The following is a 15,629-nucleotide window of genomic DNA, read 5'->3' on the forward strand; positions in this document are numbered from 1 at the left end:
GGAGGTGGAGAAACACCTTCCAGAAGCCCCAGAAACAGCAGAGCGCTCAGCCATGATCTAAGAGGACCAAGCAGAAGAGAAGGAAAGTGACCCACATGGGCAAAGTTGGTGAGTACATGTGAGACACCCACAGGAAATGCCAGGAAACTTATGTGTGTGAAGCTGGGGACTCCTGAAAAATGTTGGCATTAAAGAGGAGGACTAGAAAGAATCCTATAAAGGAGATTGACATCAGAGAAATCTTGGCAGGTGGAGCTTGAGGAAAACTGAGGATGAAATGAGATGATGTACACAAAAATTTCCTAACATATACTGAAGGGGAAATGGTGGGTTGGGATAAATGAGGAGTTTGGGATTAACAGATACACACACTACTATATATAAAATAGGTAACCAACAAGGACCTACTGTACAGCACAGGGAGTTCTACTCAGTATTTCGTAATAACCTATAAGGGAATAGAATCTGAAAAAAGTAGATATATATGCATAACTGAATCACTGTGCTGTGCACCTGAAACTAGCACAACACTGTAAGTCAGCTATACATACTCCAATTAACAAAAACTGCCTAACACAGAGTCAGTCACGTAAAAGGCCCTCCTATGTTCCCTGAATATGTATCTGAAAATACAAAGAATGGCTAGCTTGGTCTTCATGCCCCGGTCTCTGTACCAGCCACCAAGGGGGATGTCCTGTCAAACCTCACAGGTGGGGGGCTTCCCCGAGAATCATTATGTTCCCTCCGTTTTCAGCCTTTATGAGCCCATTACACAAAGCTTTGCCTCCCTTGATTCTTCTCAGAGAACCGCCCTCCACGTATGGGGTCCCTGCAGGATGGCTGCACCGTAAGACCAGGTCCCCTTGGCTTCCTGAATGAGCCCGGAGGACATCAGACTGGACAGTCATATTCCTTCCTCTAGAATCTGGAGGGAATGACCCTGAGACTCAGTCATTCTGCTAACAGTGAGACCAGGAGGCCACACGGGATGAGGAGGCTGCGTGTGCACAGGACAGCGTCCTGCCCCCCGTGGAAAGCAGTGTCACCCGGCCCACGTCAGCCTCCTGCCCCCGCAAAAGCGCCGTCTACAAGTCTACAGCATCTTAATCCTTTTCCACATGGAGGAGCACATGTTTGTGCTGAACAAATGATCACGCAAGAACATGACCATGTAGAAGACAGTGTCATCTGTTGTCCCACAAGAGTGTTTATCAGATACACCGCGGAAGCGCTAATGGAAGCACAGGTTAAATGTAGAGCCGCGCTTGACTTCACGCACCATCTTCTCCCCCTCAACCACGTTCTCACTGGGGCAGAAACTATGACACTATGAAGCCTGCTGAAATGAACAGAGTTTGGCGTTGAAATCGAAGCAAATAACTAAATATCGATTTGATGTACACTTAATGCCATGCATAGTTGTAATTATGTTGCACGGCAATTAGACACAGAGGCAAACTCTTCAGGGGGATTCATACAATTATTACGACTTTTCCACAGTCAGTTGGAGTGGGGGAAGGGGGAGAATGATTCTCAAAAAGGAGAGAGAGGGGCTTCCCTGGTGGCGCAGTGGTTGAGAATCTGCCTGCTAATGCAGGGGACACGGGTTCGAGCCCTGGTCTGGGAAGATCCCACATGCCGCGGAGCAGCTGAGCCCGTGCACCACAGCTACTGAGCCTGCGCGTCTGGAGCCTGTGCTCCGCAACAAGAGAGGCCGCGACAGTGAGAGGCCCGCGCACCGCGATGAAGAGTGGCCCCCGCTCGCCGCAACTAGAGAAAGCCCTCGCACAGAAACGAAGACCCAACACAGCCATAAATAAATTAATTAATTAAAAAAAAAAAGTGGGACTCCTGATATTCATCCCACTTTAAAAAAAAAAAAAAAAAAGGAGAGAGAAAGGAATGAACATTTCCTAGTCGTGAACTTGCTAAGCAAAATCTCTTAACCTGATTTTTGTGCCACCGACCCTTCAGCTGGCGTTGAGGCTTGTGAACCCCTTCTCAGGATAGGGTTTCATAAGATAAACTATATAGTATTACAAAAGAAACCAGTTTTGTTAAAAGACAGTTAAAGTATACATTCTAAAATTTATGATAAAATAACAGACGTTCCTCTTTATTAACTCATTAAATAACATATTAGTGGTAGGTCTTAACAACTAGTGTAACTTTGAAATAGTGATGAGCATGAGTAATATTTTGAGATATTGCAACAATTTAAATGTGATATAAGAAAAGACACAGGTGCCGCCAGTACTATTATGGTTGGTTCCCTCCATTCAAAATCCTAAATTTCAGTTAGGAGTGAGTGATAATGAAGATAGAACTTTTTTTTTTCCCTATCAACGCTGACGGATCCTCTGAATCTATGTTAAGAAGCCTGTCCTGAGGGGAGAGATCAAAAGCAATTAACCATCAGGACTTCCCTGGTAGTCCAATGGTTAAGACTCTGCACTTCCACTGCAGGGGGTGCAGGTTCGATCCCTGCCCAGGGAACTAGGATCTCACATGCCCAAAAAAAAAAAAAAAAAAAAAATCGCACGTTCAAGAAAACAACCATCACTCTCCAGGAAATGTTCCCTAAATGTTAATTATTTGTTGTACAAACAAAAGCTGCATGAATAATAACAAGTGTTTTCATGTCACCTAAAACTGAGCTAATACACTGATTGTGTTAGAGTAAGTCACTTAATGCCATCCTCCAGGAAACAGTTTTAATAACCGCACAAGTCAATGATATCCCCAACGTGAACGGTGCTTCCCTTGTGCAGTGCACGTCAGCACAACCAGACAGGGCAGCCTTGACCATGAGGGCCTGCATGGCTGCAACGTTAGTTCTTGCTCAGATGCTCCAGTTCCCTCCTGGCATTTGGAATCAGGACTGACCTCTTCCGTCTGAGTAAATCCCTGTTTATTTGGATGATCTGGGGAGGGCTGAAGAGGTCTCCGACCTCCTGAATCACGTTGTCCATAGCGGTTATTGGAAAGCCCAATGGAATTCTCCAGTTTTCATCCTCGAGCCCTCCCAGGGAAGCTGGGAAGTTCTGCTCCTTCTTGGAATCTGCAGACCCCATGCATCCAGCCTCCTGGGCCACCCAAGTCCAAGACAGGTGAGGACTGCGGATATTCCCAATGTGGTGTCACACCTGGGACAGGAAATTAGAGACCAGCCTAAACTCACCACTGCCCAAATCACTGGCCTGAGATTTGATTCTCAAACACAGACACACGAGTAGTTGAGTTAAGAGAACGTGGGAACAGCCCTTGCTGGTTCTTTATCACTGTATCTAAGCCTAGTTTTTAAGCATACACTAGAGGAAAAGACGTGGTAGCAACTCTTAATAAAATTATATGAATGTTTACATAATCAAAATAGCTCTTTTGTAAGCTGGACAAATAAATACTACTGCCGCCTCAGTCTGACCCTCTGCTTTGAAGAAAGAACGCGTGCTTAGCTGTCCTCTGTCCTATGTTACAGAAGAAAAGCCCCTTTCTCTGGAATATCTGAATCATCCACTGGCAGTTTCTCAAGGAAAACAGAGTAAATTAAAAATTAATGTTTCTCATATGTATGTATACACAACACAGAAGTGAACGCTTGCCTCACCAGGCATTAAAAACAGTCGAACCCATCCATCATTACAAAAAGCCACTAAAAAAGTAGATATGCTAGGACAACATCAAAAAATTCTGAAAACAATCTCCTGGATAAAGATAGATGTCCTCGTCTAATTAATCCCATGCGTGAGATTAGACTGAAGGACGAGGAAAAAAGAAATTGGATCAACTCTTGCTTTTAACAGGGGACAAGACAAAAGGAAAGAAATAATACTTTATAGTCCTGATATCTTAGGAAAGGGAAAAAAAAAAACAAAACCTCACGAAGATCTGCTTTTTCCTGCCCATGATTATCTTCTCCTCATGAATTAGGTTTCTGATAAAAGCTGCTTCAGATTACAAGAAAACAAACAAACCACGATGCTTATGAGTTCATATTACATTACATCTCTGTAGAGAAGGCAGGAAAGCCTCTGACCAGTCTAAATCCAAAATAAAATTAAAAATAAACTGTAAGTTGGGAAAAAGAAAAGCGGCTTTTGGATTCTCTGTTTTTTTCCAACTCTGCGATGTTGGGGATGGGGACGGGGACGGGGAGGTTGCTGGGTTACGTGCACTGATTACAATCTCCTTTCTTTCTCTAGGGTACCACATTTCAGGTATTGGTCTGATTATCCTGCTGGTGGGGAACCTAGACCTTAATTCCCCTACTGTATCCTAAACCAGTTATTATTTTTAACCATTTGAGAATATGAAGAAAGCAATGAATTCTCTCCTAAGAAAGATGTATCCAGGCCCATACAATCATGCCTCCCAACACACAGGGGCATGGGTGTCCTATAGTCTCTATCCTCAGAAGTCTCAGAAGTCCAGAGAAGTCAGATGAAGGGCCTGGGTCTTTAGCTGATTTTACTGTCCACTTAACTCTTTCTGTAGATGACAGACACTTGGGAGAGGAGAGCCCTATACCAAACGCAAAGTCTCCGGGAACCATCTGGGTCCACGGGCCTTAGGGACCTCCTTCCATGATATTCCAAGAACTATCTCCTTGTCTGTGTGAAACATCCTCTCCAGATCAGGTGGGAAGTAAAGCACTGCTGCGGATGGCATACTGAAGAGATGGCTGGTTCACTTAACCAATCGTACGGATTCAGGCCAGAAAACAAGAGTCATAGGACTTCCAAATTACAACCGGTAACAGTGACATGGACCAGTTCATGGGTCAGGCTGGAGATCCACCCTGAGAATCACTGAATTAAATAGTAAAACAATTTGGACAGGGAATCAGTTGATACTCCCGGGTAGAGTAAGGTTTTTTTTCCCCCAGTGACCCAGATCATTCCTATCCTTCTCTTCCTTGAATAATTTACTAAACCTTTACCACCAAATAATTAAAATAAATGAACTAAGAATTTGGGATATTTACTACCTGCCAGGTACCATGTGAAGCACTTTCACATACAAACTCATTTTAACGTCATATCCATGTCACGAAGGAAGTACAGTTAAAATCAGCATTTTATAGATGGTGGCACAGAGGCACAGGGACATAATTTACCTGAGGTCCCCAAGCTAGAAAATGGTGAAGTAATTTGCCATCCACCTTTTCTCATGGATATGGTGATCTCAGTTTTCCTTTAAGCGGTAGCTTCCAGCAACCCTCATTCCCAGCTTCCTTGGTACAGAAAGAGTCTTTCTGGATGCTCCAGGGCTGCTTGCCCTTCAGATTTTCTGCTGCGGGTAAGAAGATTTTTCTTTCGTTCTTTTTTTTTGGACATTTCATGATGTTTTAATCTTTTAATCCTTTTCTAAGTTTCTTCTTTCAAGGCTCACCTCGAGTTTTGCCTCTTTGGGTATCTGACTGTCCCAGCGTTTATTATATTATGTTGGATTATGCATCCTTGAATGCACTTTTTTGGGACAGTCAATAGCCACGGACACATTTCTCCAAATAAGACATACAGATGGTCAAAAGGCACATGAAAAGACGCTCGACGTCGCTAATTACTAGAGAAATGCAAATCAAAACTACAATGAGGTATCACCTCACACTGGTCAGAATGGCCATCATCAAAAAGCCTACAAATAATAAATGCTGGAGAGGGTGTGGAGAAAAAGGAACCCTCCTATATGGTTGGCCAGAATGTAAATTGGTGCAGCTACTATGGAGAACAGTATGGAGGTTTCTTAATAAAACTAAAAATAGAGCTACCATACGATCCTGCAATCCCACTCCTGGGCATATATCTGGAGAAAACTATAAATACAGACAGAAAAGATACATGCATCCCAACGTTCATTGCAGCACTATTTACAATAGCCAACATAGGAGCAACCTGAATGTCCATCAACAGAGGAATGGATAAAGAAGATATGGTACATATATACAACAGAATACTACTCAGTCATAAAAAAGAATGAAATAATGCCATTTGCAGCAACATGGATGGACCTAGAGATTATCATACTATGTGAAGTAAGTCGGACAAAGACAAATAACATATGATATCACTTATATGTGGAATCTAAAATATGATACAGAAGAACTTATTTACAAAACAGAAAGAGACTCACAGACATAGAAAACAAACTTATGGTTACCAAAGGGGAAAGGTGGGGAGGGATAAATTAGGAGTTTGGGATTAACAGATATACACTACTATATATATAAAATACATAAGCAACAAGGACCTACTGTATAGCACAGGGAACTCTACTCAATATTTTATAATAACCTATAAGGGAAAAGAATCTGAAAAGGAATATACATATACATAAATACATACACACACACACACACACACACACACATATATAACTGAATCACTTTGCTGTATACTTGAAACTAACATGATATTGTAAATCAACTATACTCTAATAAGAAAAAGTGCTAGGTCAAAAAACAATAGCCATGGACATTTACTGAATCGGTCAACAAGACAATCTTTTGAGAACCCCCTAGTGTATGAGGCAAAGCTCCCCTTCCTCTGGATCCTCCACACACGCCTCTCCACCTCCTGATACTTCTGAACCCTCCGGTGGTTGCTGGGGGTGATGGGGAGGAGGGTCATAGAAGCTGTTCTCAGCATAGCCCTTTCTGCTTCTGATGATCTGCCTCACATGTAGGTTGGATCCAACATCAGCACTGGTACCTGAGTCAACATGGAGGCAGAAAAAGCCCCATTTTACCATCTTACCATAGCAATAAATGTGGGCCACTGAGACGTCAGAACTTTAGGCAGGGCCTGAGAAAATTATCAGTTACAATTTAGGAGAACACAGCCCTGTATCATTAGCCAGATCAAACTGAAAAATGCTGTGAGATTGGGACTCTTTTTAATCTTACTTTACAATGAAAAAAGTGAGGAAGAGAGAAGTTAAATCACCCAACATCACACAGCAGGTACAGCCAGAATTTGAATCCAAGGGCTTCACAGCTCTGGTTCTTAACTACTACACTACCCACGTTGCCTCTAGAGTAAGAGAGTTTCACGGTAAATGGTAACATACAGATCTACTGCTTAGGGTTATATATGGTTCTTTTGGGAAAATGAACAGATTAAGAATGTCTTCAGAGGAAAACGCATAGAAATACTTTCTGGTGTCCCATGAGGCTATATAGCACATGACTGATCACGAAGCACCGGGCTAACAGGGCCTTGGTTACCGACCTCTATGCCATGGAACCCTGTAATAAAGAGCAGAGCAGGGGGAGGGTGGGGAATGAATCTGGGAGATAGTCTGCAAAGCTTATGAATTTTTCTTCTCTTTTTACAGGAGCAGGAGGGGAAAAGACTGGGAAACGTGGAATACATTGCCAACTGGCTTCCAGGAAGTTTCCGCCAGCAGGGGCAGGCGTGGGGAGAACCCTCTGCCTTTAGGTGCTTCTTCTGGGTGACAGAACCTCCTCTGGGGTTTGGCTCTCACCATCCGCCCCAGTCCCAAGGCTTTGAAGCACCCCCCACTGTCCCTTTAGCCCCCTGTGGAAGCTGACATCTGGGTTGCCCAGCTCCGAGGTTCCTCTTTCAGCTCTTCTATCAGCTGTACAACCAATTCCCTCCATTAAATTCCTTCTGTGAGAAATAACTGGAATGGTGTTTGTTTGTCCTTACTGGATGCCGACCGATGGACAGCTGGAGTGAATTCAAGACTAACACTTGCTTAAGGTCACACAGTAAGTACTGAAGTTAAGTTCTTGTGGTCCAAATGTCTCTCTCCAAAACCTAAATCTTTCCCATTAGAAATGTTCCTCCTCAGTGAAGACCCAAAGTTTCAAGTTTCATTCTTAGCCAATGACAAAATAACCAAAATATATTAAAAAAAATCTTAGGACTTCCCTGGTGGCGCAGTGGTTAAGAATCCACCTGCCAATGCAGGGGATGCAGGTTCGAGCCCTGGTCCGGGAAGATCCCACATGCCATGGAGCAACAAAGCCCACATGCCACAACTACTAAAGCCCGTGTGCCTAGAGCCCAGGCTCTGCAACAAGAGAAGCCACTGCAATAAGAAGTCCGCGCACCACAAGAGCAGCCCTCGCTTGCCACAGCTGGAGAAAGCCTGGGCCCAGCAATGAAGACCCAACGCAGCCAAAAATAAATAAATAAATAAATAAATTTATTAAAAAATAAGAATTGGAATCAAAAAAAATCTTAATCTTCTTCAGTTTTTTATTTTATTTTCTTTACGTTGAAATTATTTTTATTAGTTTGTTTTGCCTTTTAAATATATCCATTATTGTACAGAAATTAAAAATTTTTATGTACTCAAACTTATCAGTATTTGCCTTTACAGTTTCTGTATTTCACGGAGTGCTTACAGTTTTTTAATTCTACTGACTCTTTTGGCAAGTTCCAATTTGCTCATGAAATTCTTACAGATGCAGGGCTCTTTCCTGGCAAACAGGCTGCATTTTCCTTGATGAATTCTTTGGTGAGTATCTCTTCTTACCTCCTCTGAATTTACTGTTGCTTGACACTCATATTGTCGCCAAAGGTGAGGAGACTTATTGCAGGGAACGAAGTCCTTCAAATAAATGATTAGGGTCAGGATGGAGTCCTGATTAGCCACTTCTGGTGTGACACATGTGAAACTAGGCCCCAGGGTTCTCTGCTTGAATTGCAAAAATGCAACTAGGTTGTGACCCTGTGAGACTGGCAAGGGTAGTGGGGAGAACCAGTTCTTCATTTTGGTGGCAGAGAACAGATGGGAGAAGGACACACACATCACACACACACACACACACACACACACACAGCTTCTTAAGAACTCCTGAGCCTGAGATGTTTCTATCATATACAAATAGGACTGTGAACAGGGATGGACATACCAGGTGATGATGGTTTTAAACAAATGGGATGAGTTATTGCCATAGACACACACAAGCTGTTGTCTATCTCTGGATTTTCTTAATGGAGTTACTCCAACCTTGGGAAATAATTTTCTTTTTGTCCAGAGTTCTGCAAAGTGTTATCTAAACTTGGAAAATGTCTTGTTGTGTGTTGGTTAATGTGCATTCCTCCTGTAGACACCAGTATCCATACCATGACATCAACTACAACAGAAACATTAAAAATGTTAATAGCAACTAACCTTTGAGGGCTTACGATAGGCCAGGCTCTATTTCCAGTGGTTTATTATAATACACTGATCCTCTTAACAGCTTGATGAAGGAGGTACTGCTGTAACTTTATCTTACAATGAGGAAACAGCATGAGGAGGTAAAGTCACTTGCCCAAAGGGACAGAGCCAGTGAGGGCAGAGCTGGGGTTTGAACCCTGACAGGTCGGTGCCTTTGCCCACAAGTCTGACTGCATACTCACTCTCCAAGATGTGTCTCAACTTGGACATAGGCGTATGTTGGAAAATCACACGTGCACCATCTGACCTGGCCGTGACCGCACAGCGAGGGTCATTAATACCTTTTGGTCCCATGTGATAAGCAGGCCAACTCCCTTTACTGACCGTCTGGGATCTTTTTCTGTTCTTGAGGGAGCCTCTCACACACTGTGCTTATTTTGTATTACATTTTGGGGGGCCCTTCAGTTTCAGGGACCCTGAAGGCATTTTCAGGCTAATGCTAAGGCAAAAGTTATTTCTAAGTGACCAGCCCTGAATAGTGAGGACCACTTTTTCTCATAACCCAGTGCTACCACTAAAATAAAGGGCATGTTTAAACAAGCACATTTTGAAACCAACCCTTCATCCCCCTCTTGCCAGTGGGGACAGCTGACCATATCAAAGGGAAGGGAGTGCCTGAAGACTCTGGTTTCTGAAGACTTTGGTTTCTGAGGATTTGAGAAAGCTGAGGAGGGAGGGATTAATGTAAATCTTCTCCTGCCCAACTCCATCTGTGATGTGAAGCTCAACAGAGCAATGCCAGCTCCCTCTTGTTTTAGAAGGACTTTTTCGTCTCATAATCTACTGTATAAAACTACAAAGGTCTGTGTCTACAGGCTTTTCCCCATCTCCTTTCCCTCCCTCAAAGGAAGACAGGGCCTGGTGTTTGGCCCCCCCCCCCCCTTAAGAGAAAATGTTCATGGACGTGGTGACATGACCCAGCCCACATAGGGGAGGGCTTGGTGTGTCGCCACTTTGCCTTTACACTCTGGACATTGGGAAGGACTGGCCCAAGGCGGGCATTCCTTGGATCCATTTCCAAATTCCATTTTGGTGGGATGCGGGTGTGAGAGGGTCAACTCACCAACTGGTGGCCCTTCCCTAGCGTCACAAAGAGGGGTGAGGAGCATCCCTTGTAGCCTTATTAATTAGCCAAATACCCTATTAGGGACGAGAGAGCCAACTTTCCTCCTCAGCAATCCCTGAAGCAGAGTATTCTGCAAGCAAAGAGTGGGGAATCTGAGGAACAATTAGTCTCTATCAAGGTTTGGCCAAACAATGGGAGGAAGGCTTACCCTCCTCTTCCCACGTATTAGAAACAAAGTCGTATTAAATTGGTAAAATTTTAATGAGAGGAACTCCGTAAGAGGGGGAAAGTTAAAGTCCCAGGTTAAAGATTAATATTCCAAGTTCAGAACAAAAGGATGCTCTTTTGTGGTTCTGTGCTTATACCTCTGAATGTAAACATTGTTCTGAGAGCCATTTTTTCTTTGCCAGATCTTTAAAGGGTAATAAATTAGCCTGTGGACAGCCATACAAGCTGCTACTAGATGTGAATGTGAATGCGTCTGAAGAAAAGGCTGACTTTCAATCAAAGTCTATTGAAAGAATGGTTGGATTTTCTAAAGAAGCATGTTGTGCCTATTAAGCAACTTACAAAAGGGGCCATTTCCTTGATTTATGTTTGGTTGCTATAGAGATCCTGCAGCCCAGACTGGCAGGTGAAGCTCCCCTCTGACAATCTCAGAGGTTTTTCTTAGTTACCCTCGGAGGCCAAACACAGCACTGGGTAAAAGGCAGGGTGCAAACAAGCTGTGTGTGTCAAAAAAAATAATCAAACATCTGGCTCAAGCATTTTCACACATCTCTCTGAAATGATGACTTATATGCAAGACTCAGGGGCAAGCATTCTTATAGCCCTTATAAACATGAGTACAAGGAAAAGTTCATTGTCCTATTTGGGACCATTAATGGCTGGTTTCTATAAGGGCAGCTCCTTGCTTAAATTTCTTGCAGAATGCACCGCGTTCAGTGTTGGCACTCTATCTTGGAGGATGGCTGTGCCTTCACGGCCCCATGGGAGAGACACAGGTGTGTCTCAGTGTGTGTCTTTGTGCGTATCTGTGTTGGGCAGGTGGATTAGCATCACTGCATGTTAATTCTGGAGGGATCTTAAAGATAATCTTGCCTCGCCTCTCTGTTTCTCAGAGGGGGGAAAGGAGGGGATTTGCCCAGCGTGACACGGGTGGTCTGTGCCAGAGCAGAGCTGTCTCTGCCAATACTCTTGCCATCATTCCCCTACCTTGTGAGTGGGCCATAGAAAATTCCAGGGTCAGGGGTGGGGAGAGGGCTTGTATATTGATGATGGGGTAATTTCACATGTAATTCTCAAGGAAAACATTATCGCTGGGTCAAAGACAGTCCCCAATTTATGTTCTGGGGGAGAGGGAGAGAAGAGGGCTGGCGAGACGAGAAACAGCTAAGGACACGCTTCACTGTCAACGGCCCTTATACAGGGAACGACGTCCGAGAAAGAGGTCAACGCAGCCCGAGAGGCTGGTACCAACTGATGATACACCATCTCTTCGAGGAGGCGGAAGGCATGGGTGGGGGCCCTTCTGACCCTGAACCTAAACCATGTGCCCACGTGGGGCCTCCTGGGTCAGGGGAGCTCCTTGTAAAGCCTTCTGAGTGTCTGGGGAAGACCACGAAGGAACCTTCCTCCCTGGTCTTGAGGTGTGCGGTCTGTGCCCTTTAACACACGTATTAGTCAGCTCAGGCTGCTAACAAAATGCCAGACTGGGCGGCTTGAACAGCAGTCTGCAGGCTGGGAGCCCAAGATCGAGGTGTTGGGGCATCATTTCTTCTACGCTCCATCTCCTTGGCCCATTGATGGCCGTCTTCTCTGGGTTCCTCGACACGGTCTTCTCCCCGTGCGTGTGTGTCCTCATCTCATAAAGGACACCGGTCAGATTGGAGTAGGGCCCACCCTGATGACTTTATTCAGCCTTGATGATCCCTTTAAAGGCTCTCTCTCCAAAGACAGTCCCATGGCTAGGTACTAGGGTATTTGACTTCAACACCTGAGTCTTGGGCAGACACAATCCAGCCCATAACTCACAGTTACAAGAGATTTCTATTGGAAGAATCCAACCCTTCACCAGCCTGAAGAAGAAGGATGCATTCTGCAGAAGGCTGTCCTCAATCCCCCAAACCCAGGCCCCAGAGGGAATTTCCACAGGCCCTGCCAGTACCTGCCAGAGCCTTCTCCTGATTTCCAGTAAAGCCAGGATTTCTTCACAGCTCAGAGCTGTGGTGACATCCTTTCAGCCACTAGGAATTCCTGGTAGTCTCGTTCCCCACAAGGTCTTGGAGTCTTTTGGCTAAGAACTGTTTGCTAGTGGTTGAAAAATGAATCCTTTGGTTCCATTCCAAAAATAATTTATGGCTTATTCCCTTGCTCTCCCATACTTCCAAGAAACTGAAGGGAATGGCCCAGAGGAAAAAAAAAAAAAAAGAAATCCTGTTCCTCCCTCCTACTCCTTTATTATGCTATAAACATTTGTTAATAGAGCAATTATCTTTTGAGCTGTAAAGGCTAAGTAAGTCTGAGGAAGAGGGGGTGAAGGAGAGGTGCAATTCTTCAAGCTTAATGAAGTCAAGTGAGATTATTTCAAGTGGATGTGAGTTATGGCGGACAGAATCCTTTTTTGCTGAAGTTTAGTAAATAACGACATACCATTCTGTTGATCTAAACCCTCCTTGCAGCTCAGTTTTGTCAGACTACGTACACAAATACACAGTAAGGACATCTGTGGACAACTGTGGCCTTTTAGAAAGGTAACTCTTTGTGGTTGAGAGGTGGCTGGTGGTCATGGGAACATGAATACGTCGTCTCTTTGATAATCCATAGTTTATGAAGCTGTCTTCATCAAGCGTTTGCCAAGAGTCCACCACTGTGCCCAGTACTTCTGTTTTTTTGGCCGAACCACATGGCATGCGGGATCTTAGTTCCCCGACCAGGGATCACACCCGGGCCCCCTGCAGTGGAAGCACAGCATCCTAACCACTGGGCTGCCAGGGAAGTCCCATGCCCAGTACTTTATACACTTATCTTACTTCAACCTCACAGTATCTGTGTGAGAAAAGTCTCCTTTACCATGTTCGGCGAATGAGGAAGTAGGGTCAGACACACTAAGGCACATGACTAGGATTCCACAGCGTGTGGGAGATAGAGCTAGTACTGGAACTCAGCTTCGGCTCTAAACCTACTACCGGGCACATCTGGACAGGCTTCTCTGCTGGTCCAGGCATCTACATGTACTTTGACACCATGAAACACGGCCTCAGTGGTGGAACGTTATAACTGAGTTAACATTGTCTTTGGCTCACAGGATTATTATTCTAGAAGTTCAGGCCTCCAAATATAGGTGAAGTACAAGGACTGAGGAGTAACAGAGGGTTCTGGTCCTCTGCCTGGTGGAAAATGGCCATCGAATGGGAACTTGCATAAAAGAGAGAGTTAAGGAGAAGAGGACAGGTGGGGTAAAGATCAATGTCTCAAATTTCTACAGGGACCACTGAAAGCAGAAATTTCATCTTTAAGGGAAAAAGCACAGCTCCAAAGCAGGACAAATTCTCTGTAAAGATGGCAGCTCTCGGATGACTGTCTTTCACTGTCTCTGTTGTAGGGAGCTCTGCCGATGGTCAGGAATGGAAGTATCTCCAGGGGACAAAGGGAGTCTGTGACCAGGTAATCATTCACCAAATGGACACCACCTGGGGTGGGGTCCCTCACACATGCAAACTGGCCCTCATCACCTCCTGAGCTTGTGGGTCATCTGAATGAACAGAAATGGGATTTGATGTCAAGTGGCCGCAAAAAAATGGAGAATACTTTGCACCAAAGACTTGAACTCAAGAAAATAGCACACTGACCGTGTCCTCTCTGCTTCCATCAGCTTAGCAAGTCTTCCAGTCACTCCCACTGCCAGCCCGACGTGATTAGGTGGAGAAGTACTGATCAGCTGCTCTACAGTCTGCACTGGAACTCAGTTCCAAAGTCTCTCTAGATCATGTATCTTGCTGCTAGTTATTTATTTTTACATTCCAGACATCTAAGCTGTTTCCCTCCTTTCTCTCTAAGCTGAAGCTACAGTAAAAACATAATTGACTGCTAGATGCAGTATTGCCTGTAAACCATGTGGATGATTCCCTGTAATTGCTTTATATATTTGCAGCTTGAATTTCTTTGACAATGTTTTCCTATATTTTGCCACTTATTTTTAACGTTAAATTTGATACTCTTAGCTGGATAAACACACTATTTAATTTTTATTGATATAGATTTTTATTTTTAAAAGTCACAAGCTGGGCTTCCTTGGTGGCGCAGTGGTTAGGAATCTGCCTGCCAATGCAGGGGACACGGGTTCGTTCCCCGGTCCGGGAAGATCCCACATGCCGCGGAGCAACTAGGCCCGTGAGCCACAACTACTGAGCCTGCGCGTCTGGAGCCTGTGCTCCACAACGGGAGAGGCCGCGACAGTGAGAGGCCCGTGCACCGCGATTAAGAGTGGCCCCCGCTCGCCGCACCTGGAGAAAGCCCTCGCACAGAAACGAAGACCCAACACAGCCACAAATAAATAAATAAATAAATAAATATGTTAAAAAAAAAAAAAAGTCACAAGCTTTGTGGATAATTTAATAGTGAAAAATTTCTTCCCCTCCCCCCTTTTCGTACACATTGAATGAATAAATCTGTGATCCTACATGCCCTGCCTGAATGTTTGGGATCACAGCTGATCTGCTTTTATTGAGCTCTAGGTGATGATGGCTGAGAACAAATGGAAGAGAAATGGCTCCTCGAGAACTACAATCATGTCTCACAATGTCTATTTGCATCCTTCCTGAATTTAGTTTTCAAAATAAACTGAAGAGTGAAAAATATGAAATACAGCAGACAGTCTATTTATGTAGAAAACTCTGTGATTTACAAACTGTTTTCTGTGCATTTCATTAGCTGACAAAGGGGAAGACCCTTTAAAAATTTTGAACTCCTACCAAAGGAGCTGGAATTTGCAGTGACTCCTGATACCGGGGAAGGCTGCTCGCCTGATACTAAGGGAGGCTGAGGGGTCTATCTGTGTGTGGACCAGGATGGATGAAGGCATTTCCCATCCATGTTTCCCCCTTCTGCCCTGTTAATGACCTCAGCCCTGGCCTGAGGGACCAACATCCCTTAGAATGAGAGGTTATTTAGCTTTGATATGAGTGCAGCCTTGGGAATCTCTGTAGAGAAATTGCTTATTCCAAAAATTTGGCTTCTTTCTTTTTTTCTTATAAGTGGAAACATAGGAAGAAATGTGGTTTGGAACATAGAGCACATGGAAAAAACAAAGCCATGCCAGGAATGAGCTTTGGGTGGAGCAAGGAGGATGGATTTCACGTTGGTTGGA

General features: G+C 44.2%; 1 protein-coding gene and 1 non-coding gene across 2 annotated transcripts in view; one reads left to right on the forward strand and one right to left on the reverse strand.

The window, feature by feature from the left end:
* RARB (retinoic acid receptor beta) overlaps window positions 1-15,629 on the reverse strand; it is a 439,200-nt gene that overhangs the window by 318,957 nt on the left and 104,614 nt on the right. The window lies entirely within an intron of this gene.
* Window positions 2,424-2,496, forward strand: TRNAG-UCC (transfer RNA glycine (anticodon UCC)). Its single transcript has one exon. It is a non-coding gene; the product is annotated as a tRNA-Gly (tRNA).

The sequence above is a fragment of the Balaenoptera acutorostrata genome, chromosome 4, assembly GCF_949987535.1.
Source record: "Balaenoptera acutorostrata chromosome 4, mBalAcu1.1, whole genome shotgun sequence".
NCBI classification, from domain to species: Eukaryota; Metazoa; Chordata; class Mammalia; order Artiodactyla; family Balaenopteridae; genus Balaenoptera; species Balaenoptera acutorostrata.